Genomic DNA, 17,124 nt, shown 5'->3' on the forward strand with positions numbered 1-17,124 from the left:
ATAATCATTAAACGATGATAACTAAGTTTGTGGGGTCCTAAACATAAAAGGAAAACTGGCAGAAATGCAAATAGAAATAGGTAAAAATACTGTTTAATATCCACAGCATTCCGCTATCAGAATATAAGACCGTATTTGAGAGCTGAGATTTCATCCTGCTCTTGATTCGTTTCTTCAGTGCCTTGCATATGGAAAGTGGTCAATATATGTTTGTTGAATTAATGAATAGGTAAGTTAGAGTTGAGTAATAAGGTAGAATTAACAGGAGTGAAGTTGGTTGAATTTAAAATCCTTTTTTGTGCATGTGTGCAAAGAAATACTAAGCAAAATAGCGGTTATTTATTGGGTAATAGGAACTTCTTAAAATTAAAGAATCCGAATTCCGAATCCCACATCTTAACAGTGGGTAATATTCCTAAAGAAATTACAGGACACCTTTGCACAGGACGTTTCCCTGAGCTGGATAAAGAAAAATCGATACAAATTCTGGTGCCATAAATATCAAGTTAAGCATATATTGACCATGCACTTTCATTTGGATGTTACTGTTGATACAAACAGGTGCCGAAGGAAAGACCAGGGGTGCTAGCATCTTCAAGGCTTTCTTGAGTGTTTTCTTCAAGAAGTTACTGCTTTTCCCTTGTCCTCACATCAGTTAACCCTGATGGCACGGAATCCTCCTCCACAGAGTGTAGATTGTCTTCAGGTTGCATAATCAAGTTAACGCTTACGCCATAGTTACCATGTTAGAAAATAACCGTTGTATTTAAGATGCAATTTTTATTTATAATTCTACTTCATACCTTACACAACACTTTGATTTTCCCCTCCTGGCATGAATGTGTGGAGTATCACAGTCCATGGCGCCTTGCTTTGCTTTAGTTTGTATTTCCTGCCTGTGTGAGTTTTATGTAAATAATGCATTTATGAAGTCTTCCGTTGATACACTGAGGCAACTGATGCCCTTATAAAATAACGGAATAGTAGAGAATCATAAGTCTTTGTGTATTTTTCCCACTTTTACGGTTGTCTGATCCACATGTAATCCAAGTTTTTTTAGCAGTCTTATTTTCCACAACTTTTTTATTACAAAGGTGTTGAAATATACAGAAAGGTTAATAAAACGAACTGTATATCTACCACTTAGCTTTAAAAATTTAACCTCTTTTACTGAACAATTGGAAAGTTAGACATGACATTTCACCCCTAAGTATTTCAGCATGACTCATAAAAATAAGGACAGATTTTCACATAACCGCATACCATTACATACCTCAAAAAAGAAGAGTAATTTTCAAATACCGAATGCTTCGTCCGTGTTTAAATTTTCCCTGTTGATGCTGTGAAGTTGCACACGTTGTGTTTACTTGTTACATCTTTCATCTATCAAAACGTCTCTCACCTCTTGACTTTTCCAGGACCTTTTTTTTTTTTTTTTTAAATATAGCAGGTCAGCTGTAGAATGTCTCACATTCAGGATTTAACTGATGGTTTATATATGGTTTATCTTGTTCCTGTGTCCCCTGTGGTTTCTGTAAACTAGCATTTAGGGCCAAAGCCTTGTTCGGCTTCAGGTTCAACATGTTTCACAGATGTATTTCGTCTTGCATCACATCAAAAGTCTTACTAACATTTGGTTGACTATCAGTGATGTGAAACCTGATCACTCAGTTGACATGGCAGCCATATCTTAAGATATGGATAGCCTGTTTCCACCTGATAGTTTTAGTATCCAGTGATGATCACTCCTTGAATCAGTTGTTTCATTAAGATTTGCAAAATGGCAATTTTCTACATTTACTGATGCATACTTCTGTAAAGCAGAGCCTTCTGTCATCAGCTGGGAATGCACTAGAGTCAAGGTCATACTTAAATTCTTTTCTTTAAGAGTTTCAGAGTAAGGGGTTGGCAGTGATGACAAGTGATTCCATGTATTGAAAATCAGGGCCATTGTTTCTGTAGCTCAAATTGTCCCAAACTTGGCCAGTTGGAACCCTTCGAGTAGCTCATGTGTCTTTGACATCCCTTCTTCTCTGGTCTTTCAGGACCTTGTTTCCTTCTGACCTATCTCAGGTCCAGTGTCCCAGGTATGGAATGAGCCATTTCTCCAGGAATCTTTGGCTAAATAGGCAACTATTTAGAAACTAAGATCTGGGCACAAAGCATGCTTATTGCTGCTGGGATGGTACTGGTGAGTAGCCTTTGAGTCTTTCCAACCAACTAAGTTCCCATAAAGGCAACTCTTTGCACTCATTTCATCAGTTACACAATTCTGTAGGAGATGTAATTAGAAACTGGGGAGCAAACAACGAAGCCTTGTGGAGAGGCGGAAGTGTTAGGTATACTAGAAAGCAAGTGTAACCACATGAGGTCTTGTGCCAAGGCCAGCAGATTTAAGGGAGCTTGTCAGGTAATTTGGCAGGTGGGTTAATTCAGGAGCAGTTAAGACAGCAACTTAATATAGGATACCTAGAATGTTTTAACTATTACATGTCCGGGTAATTTACATATTTATAAGCTCCCATCTTTCCTATCACATTCTTTAAAGCAGGTTTCTGATAAGACCTAAATTTGAATCCTGAGGATCTGTTTCATGCAAATCTAAGTGCTAGCTTTTCTTGCTAAACTTTTATTTAGCCTTCAGAACTTGAAGAGTGTTAGGTTTCGTTCTTCAACTATAGCTTCTGGTATCAATTCACTTGCATGTGCCTGTAAATGTACTTAGTCCTCTATTTCTGTTATTCTGTTCATGGCTCTCTATTTCACTACAATTATTAGGCCCTTAGAACACTATAGCCATTAAAAATGGCAAGCATGTGCACTCTAGTAATACGTATAAATATGTGTGTGAGCTTGCAAGCAACACTGAGTCCCCAACCCTCTGTATGGATGGGGAAGGTGATGCCCATGAGGCTGATGTGTCTTGCCTGCGGTCCTATAGTCCTACAGCGACAGAATAAGGGTTTGGAACCCATGGTTCCAACACTTAGTGGAATTCTTTCTGTAAAATTAACACTAATGGAAATTCAGAGCACAAACAGTATGTACCTACGACTTTATAAAATTACATATTTTGATGAGATTAGAGCATTGAAAGTTTGTTTTGTCTCCCTTCCTATATAGCTTCTTAAATTCAAATCTTGAAATGAGAATAGCCCAACAAAGAATGCGCTCCTCTCTACCCCCACTTCAGTTGTGGTCTCCCGCCCAGATCTTTCCCAGGTTTCAGAACCATATACTCAGTGTTATCACCTATCTCAAAAGTACCTTCAGGGGTTTAATCTAAAACAGAAATCTGACCCCCCAAAATCTTTTTTTAATTCATGGGAACTGTGGCAGGGAGGCTGGAAGCCACTCTGTTCTTCATCTGTAGCTATAGTCCTATTGGTTTTACTTTCTATGTATTCTAGAAATGTTCCATCTCGTCTAGATCCCCACTGCCACAGCCTTATTTCATAGACTATTTCATAACCAGCTAAGTGTTCACCCTGCCCCTGATTTCGCCCCTTTCCACACTTGAAGTCACGTGAACATTCAAGGCCACCACATACGGCGCTACCCATGAAGTAGAACGTTTGAGTGTGTCGCCATTTGCTTGAGACCCTACAATATCTTCTCATTGTCAACAGCAGCTCTCCCTTTAGCTGCCAACTGGAATGACCTGGGAGCTTTTCCAATGCCGGGGCCCCACCTCAAGGGATATGGATTTCTTTCATTTGGGCTGGAGACGGTATCTCTTCAATTCCCCAGGTAACTCTAACGTCCTAAAGTGCAACAAGGGCAGAAGCAGGAAACTATTGCAGAGTCGGAGAAATACTGTTTGTGGCAGCCGAGCCGGTGAGAAGTGACCCAACGCGATGTATTTTGAAGGTAGAGTCTCGAGGACTCGCTAATGATTTGGACAGGGATGGAGAGAGGCATCCAGAAGGACCATGGATAGGGGCATGTGGGTGGCTCGGTAGAGCGTGCAGCTCTTGATCTGAGTTGTGAGTTTGAACCCCACGTTGGGGGAAGAGGTTACTTTAAAAAATAAAAGTTAAAAAAAAAAAAAGACCTTCAGAAGAATGGCCATGTTTCCTACTAAAGAATATGCTCCTAACAAGGGAGAGACTATATGATACTCAATTCTGGATCTCCTCTACCAAGCACAGCACTTGGCACATAGTAAATAAATGTTTGATTAGTGCAACTCTGCAGGAAGTTTTACACAATAATCCAGATTCTGTTCTCAGAAAAAAAATGTTTTTACATGTCCAGAACTGTAAAGGGTCTGGGATTTCACCTTACAAGATAATAAGCTAGCCTGTAGTTCTCCTATAGGAGAAGACATGAGACTCCTGGGTCGTAGACAAAGAACTTTATTACTCACGGCAAAAGCAGCCAGACTTCACATCTGAGCCAATTACTCTGGACTCGCACCCCCACCCCAACTTGCACGAGGGTGACCCCAGGCGGGCCTAGATGAATTCCGGCACCCACAGTGGGCTGCCCTAGAGGAAAGCAACACTGAGCCTGGGGGAATGGCTACTTTTATGGTGAATTGTAAGCAACCATGCGCGGTCTCACTGCCGCCACCACCTGCACGTTCACTTGCTGTCAGCACGAGGCTGAGAAATGGCCCAGGTGAACAGCGAGGCCTTGCATTCCCCGCACGGCCAGCAGGAATATGCGGGGATGCTCGGAGTCCTTGGCCGAGCGCCTCCCAGGACTGTCCTGTCCGGTGCAGAAGACTGGCACTCGCCCACCACGAATTTGGGGACCTTTACGGCTTCTCTGTAGAGAAGACAGGAACCCAAATGAGTTTGCCTCTTCCAAGCTTACAGAGTAGGTCTTTCCCCGAAGAAAAAAGTTCAGGTCATTCCAGATCCGATCTGTACCCAGAGGTTGAAAAGTAATCCTCACACTCCGCTGTCCACGGATTAAAAACTTCACCTGGGACACTATATTCATTCATATTTTACACTGGAGAAGAAGACATTTAAATGGTTGGGGGACATGAGAATATTTCCTGACACATGAAATTCAAATTTCAGTGTCAATAAAGTTTTATTGGAACGCAACCATATTCACTGAAGTATCCTCCTCGGCGGCTCGCCTGCTACAGCCGCAAAGCTGTGAAACAGAGACTTCGAAGCCTGACATCTTTACCGACTCCTTCTAGAACAAGCTAGCCAACTACGCGTCTACACTCCTATGGGGTGGGGGTTTAGGACTACTGGCTGAGCCGAACACCAGGCAAGATAGCCGAAGGAGCAACGCTCACTGCGTGTGGGCGGCGTGAGCGTGTCCGGGAGTGAAGGTCAGTTAGGGAGCGCTCCGAAGGGGAAACGGAGGCACAACGCCAGGGGCCCGGGTTAAGAAGGGCAGGACCCCAGTTCTGAGGAAGCAAGAGGCCGGTGCTGCGGGGAACGCCGCGCGGGCACTGCCGCCCTCTGCCGACCACGCCGCGCCTGGGCGCCTGTCCCGCCGCCCGAAATCCGTGGACACCCCGCCGGTGGGCCACGTGGGCTGACAGGTTTACCTAAGCGGGTCCAGGGGGAGCTCTTCCCTTTCCGGAGTCGCCAGCGTCCGCGTGCCCGTTCCCCAGCCTTGTTTAAGGGAACGTGGGTTCAAGCTAGCGCTTTGTTCCTACGGGCATCCTTTCCCTAACTTCGCTCGCTCGCTCAAACAAGACCGCAGGGAGGGTGGCTTCTCGGACACGAGTCCTCTTTGAAACTCCGTACTCCTCCTGGGCGTCCAACGTCCTCCCGCCTCAAGGGGCTGCAAGTCCACCCGTGCGGCGGGGTGGCCCCCCTCGCCCGCCCCCGGGACGGCCCCCCGTCTGGCTGAGTGGCAAGTGATGGCCAAAGGATCGAGCTCCCCTCCTGCGGGAGGGGCTCGGACCTAAAGCTCGTTCAAAACGGCCTTCGGTGCGAGAGCTGCCCCGCCCTGAGCTAAGATTCGGGAGCCCGCAGCCCAAACAGCGCGGCGGCCCCGAGAAGGCCCAAGCACGAACCCGCGGCCCCGCTGGGAAGGGGCTCGGGGGCACTGGGCGGGGCCAGGCACGCCAGCGCTCCTGGGAATTGTGGTCCGCTGCCTCCGCGGCGCACGCGCACCTCCGCGTCATAGTGGCTCCGCTCGTGCGTGTCTGAGCGCCCCTGAGCGCCCTCCCCTGGAGAGGAGGAGAAGCGGCGGCGGGAGCGGAGGTGGGGAGCTGAGTGTTGGGAAGGGGTCCGCAAGCCGCTCTAGGTGCACGCCAGGCCGCCTCCAAGTGCGCCGCTTTAGGAAGCTCAGCTTTCAGGCACTGAGGGACTTGTTGACGCGGTTTCTTCAAGCATCTGCGTTGGCTGCCATTATAGCAGCTACCATCATCTCCGTCCAAGAATTCTTCTGCCTTCTCATGGGTCTCCACCTGTACCCTCGTGCTTGTCCACCAGCTTCCACTGCCATCCTGTCTCTTTTCCCACCTATAGCCCGCCACACTCCCCCCTCCCCGACACACGCCGCCCCCGTTATGTGCAAGCACATCTCAGCATCATATTATTTTATCTATGAACACTTCACTTTACATTTCTAAAGATGACTCTTTCTAAACACAGTGACGTTATCTGTATTGCCTTTTAAAAAAAGTAAGTCCTGGGACGCCTGGCTGACTCAGTGGCAGGGAATACGACTCTTGATCTGGCCCTGAGTCCAAGCTCCACCTTGGTCCTAGAGCCTACTATAAATAAGTCCAAATATTATCAAAAATCAATTGAATTGTTGAGATTTTCCCACCTGATGTAAATTTCTTTGTATTTTTCACAGTTTGAGTCTGGATCCAAACAAGTTCTACACTTTGAAGTTAATTGGTATGTCACTTAAGTCTCTTTTTCAAAATCTCTACATCCCCCTGACATTTCTCTTTTATTTCTTTCAATATATTTTTTGGAGAAACTGGGTCTTTTGTCCTGTGAAGTTTCCTACCGATTTTGCTCGTTAACTGGGGAGATATTTTAATATTCTTCTGCTTTCATGTATTTCCTATAAAATGATAACACAAGAGGCTTGATCCCATTCAAGTTCAATTTTTTGGCAAAAATACTTCATAGGGGGTTTGTGTTCTTCTATCAGAAGGCACATAATGTCTGGATTTTTCTTTTTGTGATGTAAGCAACCTATTGATCATCATTACCTAGATCTATTAATTCAATAGGAGTTGCAAAATAGTAATATTCTATAATCTGTAATTCCTCCATTTATAAATTGGATTATTCCTATAAAAAGAAACTGAACAACAACTATTGGGCTACCCTGGGGAATGGTTCATTCCCTAGGATACTCCAAAGGTGACCAGTGAGGGCGCCTGGGTGGCTCATTTGGTTGAGCGACTGCCTTCGGCTCAGGTCACGATCCTGGAGTCCCGGGATCGAGTCCCGCATCGGGCTCCCTGCTTGGCAGGGGGTCTGCTTCTCCCTCTGACCCTCCTCCCTCTCGTGCTCTCTGTCTCTCACTCTCTCTCTCTCAAATAAATAAATAAAATCTTTAAAAAAAAAGGTGACCAGTGAGGTTTTTGATGATTTAGTTGTTTGTTTGCTAAGTATCACTGAGTTCATGCATTTAAACTGTTTAACGTGTTTCAAATTTGTTACAGTGAGTATGGTTATTGATGTTCAAATTGTCCCACCTTTGACCTTTATAGGTTGTTCCTATAAAGTCTTTATAGGTTGGTTCCTGAGCCCTTTAACATAACTGGTTATCTTTTTTTTTTTTTTTTATTCATGAGAGACAGAGCGAGAGAGAGAGAGAGAGAGAGAGAGGCAGAGGGAGAAGCAGGCTTCCCGTGAAGCAGGGAGCCCGATGTGGGGCTCGATCCCAAGACCCTGGGATCATGACCTGAGCCGAAGGCAGACGCTTAACCATCTGAGCCACCCAGGCGCCCATAACTGGTTATCTTTGATACTTCTTTGTTTCCTTAAGTGGTAAGGTGTACCAGGTTCATCTTGCACACTTCCTGTCCCAGACCTGGATTTAACCGTTTGTTCAAGGATCCCTGGTTCCTTTTAGTGGGAGCTGGCATTTAGAGACCACAATCTGAGTACTAGGGAGTGTGAACTCCACCCAACAGCCTAACCATTTAAAAAGTTTTAATTTACTTTTCCATTTTTTTAATATAAGGAAATGTGTGCATATATATTCATATTCCCCCCACCCTTTTTTTTTTTTTTAAGATTTTATTTATTTATTTGACAGAGAGAGACACAGCGAGAGAGGGAACACAAGCAGGCGGAGTGGGAGAGGGAGAAGCAGGCTTCCCGCTGAGCAGGGAGCCCGATGCGGGACTCGATCCCAGGACCCTGGGATCATGACCTGAGCCGAAGGCAGACGCTTAACCGACTGAGCCACCCAGGCGTCCCTTCCCCCCACCCTTTTTCCAACAAACTGTAGCATACTATATATACATGTCTCACCACCTCTCCCATATAAAAATATATCCTGGGGCACCTGGGTGGCTCATTCAGTTAAGTGTCCAACTGAGATAGATAGATAGGTAGGTAGGTAGGTAGGTAGGTAGGTAGGTAGATAGATAGATAGATAGATAGATAGATAGATAGATAGATAGATAGATAGATAGATAGATAAATAGATATCTCCTGGAGATCACAAAGATAGTTCTCTTTCTTCTTTGTACAGTTGCATATACTCCATTGTTTGGAGTTACTATGATGCATTCAACTAGTCCTTTAATGATAGACATTTGGTTTGTTTCTAAAAGAGGGCAAGAAAGGAGAGAAAAAGAAACGAATTTGGTGAGACAAGTAGAAAACAAATAGCAAGAAGGTAGATTTAAACCCAAACACATCTATAATTACATCAATATATAAATGGAATAAATACTTCAAGTCAAAGTCAAAGATTGTCAGGCTGGAATTTTTTTTATGTTTATTTTTTAATTTTTTTTTAAAGATTCTTTATTTATTCATTTGACAGAGAGGGAGAAGCGGCTTCCCACGGAGCAGGGAGCCCAATGCAGGGCTCGATCCCAGGACACTGGGACCATGACCTGAGCTGAAGGCAGACACTTTTTTTTTTTTTTTTTAAGATTTTATTTATTTATTTGAGAGAGAGAGTGAGAGAGCACAAGAGGGGGGAGCGGGAGAGCGAGAAGCAGACTCCCTGCCGAGCAGGTAGCCCGATGCGGGACTCGATCCCGGGACTCCAGGATCATGACCTGAGCCGAAGGTAGTCGCTTAACCAACTGAGCCACCCAGGCGTGAAGGCAGACACTTAAAGACTGAGCCACCCAGGTGCCCCTGGAATTTTTTTTAATTATTCTGTTTGTTTGTTTTTTTAAGATTTTATTTATTTATTTAGCAGAGAGAGACAACAAGAGAGGGAACACAAGCAGGGGGAGTGGGAGAGGGAGAAGCAGGCTTCCCGCGGAGCAGGGAGCCCGATGCGGGGCTCAATCCCAGGACTCTGGGATCATGACCTGAGCCAAAGGCAGACGCTTAATGACTGAGTCACCCAAGCACCCCTAAATTATTCTGTTTTCAAGAGATACACTTTAAAATAAGGACATAGGGGTGCCTGGCTGGCTCAGTTGGTAGACCATGCGACTCTTGATCTCAGGGATCTTTAGTTCAAGTCCCATGCTGGGCGTAGAGCTTACTTCATAAAAAATAAACCAAATAAAATAAAAAATACGGACACAAAAAGTAGAAAATAAAAGTATAGAAAAAGATATACCATGCAAACACTAATAAAAAGAAAGTTGATGTTACTGTATTAATATCAGACGAAAGAGATTTTAGGGCAGGAAGTATTACTAGAAATGAAGAGCAATATTTCATAATGATATAAGGGTTAGTTTACCAGAAAGATAGAAGAATTTTGAATTTGAAATGAGGTTAACATAACTCCAGATATATAAAGCAAAAACTCAAAACTGAAAAGAGAAACAAATTCTCAATCATAATGTGTCAAAACATATGTCTCTAAGGAGCTAGTAAAATAAGGGGATAAAAAATCACTAATAATATAGACAATTTAAAGAATATGATTATACTATTCCTACAATTGCATAATTTGCAATTTCATTTAAACCCTTGTATACTGTTTGAATTTTTATTCCATAGATATGTATTTCTTTTATAAAAACAAAAGCTTTGAAGAAACACATATAAATTACTCTATTATCAAAAGTACAAAATTATTAACTTTTAACACTCCTTTCAGTGAAATAAGGAATTCAGTATTTCCCCCCACCTCACAACTTCTCACCCCTGTTCAGCTCCCCCAGCCTTCACTGTTCTAATCTGAGAGAGAAAACCTACCCTTTTCTTCCCCCAACATTTAAAAAAAAATCTTTAAGTAATCTCTACACCCAACGTGGGGCTTGAACTCACGACCCTAAGAGTCACATGCTAAGGCAGCCGCTTAACCGACTGAGCCACCCAGGCGCCCCTCCCCAACATTTTTTTTAAGATTTTATTTATTAATTTATTTGAGAGAGAGCGTGCGTGAGCAGGGGTAGGGGCAGAGGGGAAGGGAGAGGGAGAGGGAGAGGGAAAGAATCTCAAGCAGACTCTGCCCACTAAGTACAGAGCCCCATGCAAGGCTCAAACTCAGGACCCTGAGATCATGACCTGAGCCGTAACCAAGAGTCTGACCCTTAACCAACTAATCCACCCAGGCGCTCCTCCCCCAACATTTTTTAAAGTTATGTTCTCTCTTGCATTTTTTAGGAGTTCGGAGCCCTATGTGGGGCTCCATCTCACGACCCTGAGATCATGACCTGAGCCAAAACCAAGAGTCCGATGCTCAACCTACTGAGCCACCCAAGCGCCCCAGGGTGGAAACATTTTTAACCAATCATTCCTCACCTAAGAGAAAAAGCATAGCTTTAAGTTTGTAAAAAAAAAAATTTTTTTTTTTTTTTACCAAGTATAGGACCTTCTGGGAAAACGTCTCTAACTTTAAAAAGTCAAAGCAAATAAAAATCAGCAGCCTCCCCACTCTCATGCTCTATCTCATTCTCTCTCTCAAATAAATAAATATAATCTTAAAAAAAAAAAAAAAAAAATAGGGCGCCTGGGTGGCTCAGTTGGTTAAGCGACTGCTTTCGGCTCAGGTCATGATCCTGGAGTCCCGGGATCGAGTCCCACGTCGGGCTTCCTGCTCAGCGGGGAGTCTGCTTCTCCCCCTGACCCTCCCCACTCTCATGCTCTCTCTATCTCATTCTCTCTCTCAAATAAATAAATAAAATCTTAAAAAAAAAAAAAATCAGCAGCACTCAGAAGGAGTGGCTGTGTTCAGGTCTCTGACACTGAGTGGGTGAAGAGCTGACAGTTCTGATGATGTCTGCCGCCACATTGTAAAAGAGAATAAGGAATACAGTTAATTTGATTATTGATTTGGAAATTCAATTCAGCCTCATTTCCAAGGTTTGTGAATAGCACTTCCCCTGGAACGGCCCAGCCCCAGAATGGAGCACCTTCACACTTCTTATGGTGGCCATTCATCTCCTGCCCTCCGTGCCCTGGTGACCGGCCGGTCCACAGTGGCCTGCTGTCAGCCGGAATGTCATTGCTCAGGCTGGCCTCTTGGCTGGAGGCAACACTACGAAGTTAAGTACAAATGGTGTCTGTGGTATTGGGAGAAAATTAGAAATACTTGGGCTTCATAGAGCTCCCCAAACCCTTGTAATTTCCTAAGGGTTAAGAGCCATGGGCGCATCCTTTGTTATAGTATTTGCATTTTCTGAGCTGTAAAGGGGAAAAGAGGGTCTTTTGTTATTCATAATAACCCCAGGGTTTTTGTTAATGACGTGACTTTTGGAAAGCCCCTAAGGAAGGGGGACGCTGGTTTCCAGAAGAACCAATCATGTGATTAGAGGGTTGGCATTTTCAGCTTCACCCCCAAACCTCTGGGGAGGAGAGAGGCACTGGAAGTTGACTTAATCACCAATGGCCGATGATTGAGTCAATCCTGTGAAGCCTCCATAAAAACCCTAAACAACAGGGGTTCAGAGATCCCCAACACTGACGTGCTGGGAGGGTGCATGCCCAGAGAGGGCATGGAAGCTCTGTGCCCCATCTCTATACCTTGCCCCCTGCATCTATGTCTTCCATTTGGTTGTTCCTGAGTTGTATTCTTCATAATAAACCAGAAAACATAAGTAAACATTTCCCTGAGTTTCTGTGAGCTGTTCTAGCAAATTATCAAATCCTATGATTGTAAGGGATGTGGAAAATACTTGTATTCATATTTTATTCAACATAAGAAAATCTACTCTGCAGAAAAATCTCGTCAGTGCAAAATATGCAGAAATCTTTCAAGCAAAAGACACACCTTATTCTGCATCACAGGATTCCAACAAGCAAGGATCCTTTGAATATAAGGGATGAGGGAATGCTTTTAGCCAAAGCTCATCTCTCATGCATTATCAGAGAATTCATAGTGGGATGTATGATCCTAAAACAAGCGTAAGAATTGTGGGAATGGGGGCTCCCGGGTGGCTCAATTAGTTAAGTGTCTAGCTCTTGATTTTGACTCGGGTTGTGATCTCAGGGTCGGGCTCTGTGCTCAGTGGGGAGTCTGCTTGAGATTCTCTCTCTCCTTCTCCCTCTGCCCCACCCCCTGCTCTCTCTCAAATAAATAAAATCTTAAAAAAAAAAAAGAGTTGAGGGAATGCGTCAAGCCCTAGATCACCCCTTACACTGACAGAGAATTTATATGGAGAGAGGCTGTGTACTAAATACAGGGGATTGTCTAAAAGATCATCTCATTTCCACCAGAGAAACCAAACTAGGGGAAAACTCTGAATACCATGAATGTAGGATGTCTCTCCATGTTTACAAAATCCTATTTGAACACTAGGAAATTTACAATGGGGAAAACCTTATGAATGCATTACATGTGAGACAACCTTCCCTTAGAGCATTGAATTTATTCTATGTTTGAGTGCTCACACCAGAGAGAGCCCTTATAAATGTAATAACTGTGAAAAGCCTTAATCATAGCTCTTCCCTTATTGCCATCAGAGGAGTCCTATTATGGGAGGACAACCCTGTAGATGTCCTGAATGTGGGACAGTTGTCAAGGTAGACATCTTATTAAAGATCAGATCAGAGAGGGTGCAGCCACTGTAGAAACAGTATGGAGTTTCTCAAAAAATTAAAAATGGAAATACCATATGACCCAGTAATTGCATTACTGGGGATTTACTGAAAGAAAATGAAAACACTAATCTAAAAAGATATACACACCCCTATGTTTATTGTAGCATTATTTACAATAACCAAGATATGGAAGCAACGCAGGTGTCCATCCATAGAGGAAGGGTAGAGGCACCTGGGTGGCTCAGTTGGTTAAGTGTCTGATTCTTGATTTCAGCTCAGGTCATGATCTCAGGGATCGAGCCCCAAATTGGGCTCCTCGCTTAGCAGGGAGTCTGCTTGCGATTCTCTCTCTCCCTCTGCCCCTTCCCCACCCTGCTCCCACTTGAACACACACACTCTCTCAAATAAATAAAGGATAAAATCTTTTTAAAAAGTAGAGGAATGGGGGCGCCTGGGTGGCTCAGTCTGCCTTCGGCTCAGGTCATGATCCCGGGGTCCTGGGACTGAGCCCCACGGCAGGCTCCCTGCTCCGCTGGGAGCCTTCTTCTCCCTCCCTCTCTCCCTACTTGTGCTCGCTCATGGTCTCTCTGTCAAATAAATGAAGAAAATCTTAAAAAAAAAAAAATTAGAGGAATGGACGAAGATGTGATATGTGCGTGTGTGTACACAGGTGCACGTGTTGGAATATTACTCAACCATGAAAAAGCACGAAATCTTGCCATTTGCGACAACTTAGATGGACCTAGAAGGTATTATGCTAAGTGAAATAAGACTGACAGAGAAAGACGAATACCGTAGGATTTCACTTATATGTGGAATCAACAAATGAACAAACAAAAAAAAGCAGAAACAGATGCAGAGAACAAACTGATGGTTGCCAGAGGCGGGTGGGCAAAATGGGTGAAAGGGAGTGGGAGGTCCAGGCTTCCAGTTATGCACTGAATAAGTCACGGGGATGAAAGGGACAGGGTAGGGAATGTAGTCGACGGTACTGCAATAGCATCAGGCGGTGACTGACGTTCGCTACACTTGTGAGCAGAGCATAGGGTAGAGTTGACCAATCACTATGTTGTACACCTGAAACTAACGTAACATTCCGTCAAAGAATCACACTAGAAAAAGATCTTACCAACGTCAAAACTGTGAGGGAATCTTTTGACCAAAGTACACACCGTCCTAAACAGTCGGAAATTCATAGTAAGAAAAATCTTGGGTGTTTTTTTTTTCCCCCTCACTCCCAGCTGCCACCTTCTTCAACACCTCCAGCAAAACGACAGCGAAACCCACAACTAGGACCGCACCAGCCGTGAGGTTCACCCACACACCCCACTCTCTGTTTATAGCTGCCTCCCTCTTGCTTCTCAGCTGCCCGACTCTTATCATAGATTTTTGTCTCCAGAAATAATATTTGGAGAGCAGTGCCAAAAGGATATGCCTTCCATCTACTTCTCCGATTTTTGCTAATATTTGACATGCTTTGACCCCTTGTGGGGTCGCTTTCACTGAACTGCATTTGGCATCATGCCCTCAGTAAGCATCCAGGCGGGCAAGGAGCAGCGGACGTAGGAAATGACTGTCGTTTTTATCGAAACGATGTTTTTCTGTGTGTTGTTTATCAGTGTCTTCTTTAGGACTCCCCAAAGAGACATTTCTGGTAAGCTCAAGCCAGGAAAAGCTGTCCTTCCTGAGCAACTGGGCTGTTTCTAACTTACAGACACCAGGCATCTTGTAACTGCCAACTCAACAAATATTCAAATAAAAACGATCTTTTGAAGAAAAGACCCAGCATATATGATTTTCATGTTACTGCCAATTATTTCACCAAATGAATGAGCTACAATTAATCTTGGAATAAAATTGTTCTATTGCTGATCATGAAACCCTCCAGAGACTTTAAATGCTGTGGAGAAAACTGGTTTAAGCATTTCCATTCACAAGAGATATTTATGCTTCCAAGCCAATCAGGAGGAGGATTTATTTTTAGGAATTTTTCCCCCTACTTTTCCTTTTCTAACCTACTCATATGATTTCAAGGATTTTGCTTTTAGTTAATTGATAGGAAACCGAAGGTGATGAGAGGTAAAATAATACTTCAGAAATTCTGCTTGTGGTAAGGCAGAGGAATTTCTCAGGTAAAGAAAGAAAATGAATCACACGGCGCCTGGGTGGCTCAGTCGTTAAGTGTCTGCCTTTGGCTCAGGTCATGATCCCAGGGTCCTGGGATCAAGCCCCACATTGGGCTCCCTGCTCAGCGGGGAGCCTGCTTCTCTCTCTGACCCTCCCCCCTCTCATGTGCTCTCTCTCTCTCTCATTCTGTCTCAAATAAATTAAAAAAAAAAAAAAATCTTAAAAAAAAAAAAAAAAATCTCAGGGTCTATGAGGCTCCAGAGATTTTACTCTAAGTATTGAAATGTTAGTTGGCTGATCTACTTTATATCAATAACAAATAATTAATGTGCAAACACTGGTATGATCATTTATGCCCACTTTGACCTCAGAAATTTTGTACTGGAGAGAAATCCCATGAAGTATGTGCAAAAGCCTTCAGCCACTGGGGCGCCTGGGTGGCTCAGTTGGTTATGTGTCTGCCTTTGACTCAGGTCGTGATCCCGGGATCCTGGGATCAAGCCCCACACCAGGCTCTCTGCTCAGTGAGGAGCCTGCTCCTCCCTCACCCTCTGCTGCCACTCCCCCCACTTGTGCTCTCTCTCCATCAAATAAATAAATAAAAATCTTTAGGGGCACCTTGGGTGGCTCAGTCGGTTAAGTGTCTGCCTTCAGCTCATGATCTCAGGGTCCTGGGATCAAGCCCCACATCAGGCTCTGGAGCCTGCTTCTCCCTCTGCTCCCCACTTGTGCTCTATCTCTCCCTCAAGTAAATAAATTAAATCTTTTAAAAAAAAATCTTTTAGAAAAAAGCCTTCAGCCAAGATTCATATCTCACCACATATCTGAAGATTAATTCATATCCATTGCTATCATCATATAATATATGGTGGAAGGAACTTTTAAAATGGTATTGAGGGGACCTGGCTGGCTTAGTCAGTAGAGCATGCAACTCTTGATCTCAGGGTTGTGATTTTGAGCCCCACGTTAGGTGTAGAGATTATTTTTTTAAAATTTTATTTCTTTAAAAATTTTATTTATTTGACAGAGAGAGAGCACAAGCCCCTACATGGGGCTCGATCCCAGGACCCTGAGATCATGACCTGAGCCAAAGGCAGATGCTTAACCAACTGAGCCACCCAGGTGCCCCGGGTGTAGAGATTACTTAAATCTTTAGGGGTGCCTAGGGACTCAGTCAGTTAAGCGGTTAAGCGTCCAACTCTTGATTTCTTCTCAGGTCATGATCTCAGGGTTGTGGGATCGAGCCCTGAGTAGGGCTCCACACTCAGTGGGGAGACTGCTTGAGATTCTTTCTCTCTGCCCCTTCTCCAGCTCACGCTCTCTCAAATAAATAAATAAATGTAAAAAAAATAAAATAAATTAAATATTTAAATAAAATAAAATAAAATGGTATCAAATGTGAGAAATCCTCAAAGATTTTCCTCCTCTGTAGTTATGCTCCCAGGTAAAGGTAAATAAATCAGAGGGAAAGGGACTATTTTGTAATACACCATTGTGAATATCCAAACTTCCTATAAAATCAGAAATGTAGGGCGCCTGGGTGGCTCAGTCATTAAGCGTCTGCCTTCGGCTCAAGTCAGGATCCCAGGATCCTGGGATCAAGTCCCACATCCGGCTCCCTGCTCGGCGGGAAGCCTGCTTCTCCCTCCCCCACTCCCCCGCTTGTGTTCCCTCTCTCGCTGTGTCTCTGTCAAATAAGTAAATAAAATCTTTAAAAAAAAAAAATGGGAAATGTATTTGCTAAAACTAAAATTATAATATTGTTTAATGACCTTAAACTTAAAAATAACTTTTAGTGCAAAAAAGTATACACACACATTAACCTATAACCATGTTTCTAACATTATATCATCTTCCAGATCTAATTACTAAAACTTTTTATTTCATTGAAGAAATAAACAGCCTTGGGGCATCT

Source organism: Mirounga leonina, unplaced genomic scaffold, assembly GCF_011800145.1.
Source record: "Mirounga leonina isolate KUSES-001 unplaced genomic scaffold, KU_Mleo_1.0 Mir_488, whole genome shotgun sequence".
NCBI lineage: Eukaryota > Metazoa > Chordata > Mammalia > Carnivora > Phocidae > Mirounga > Mirounga leonina.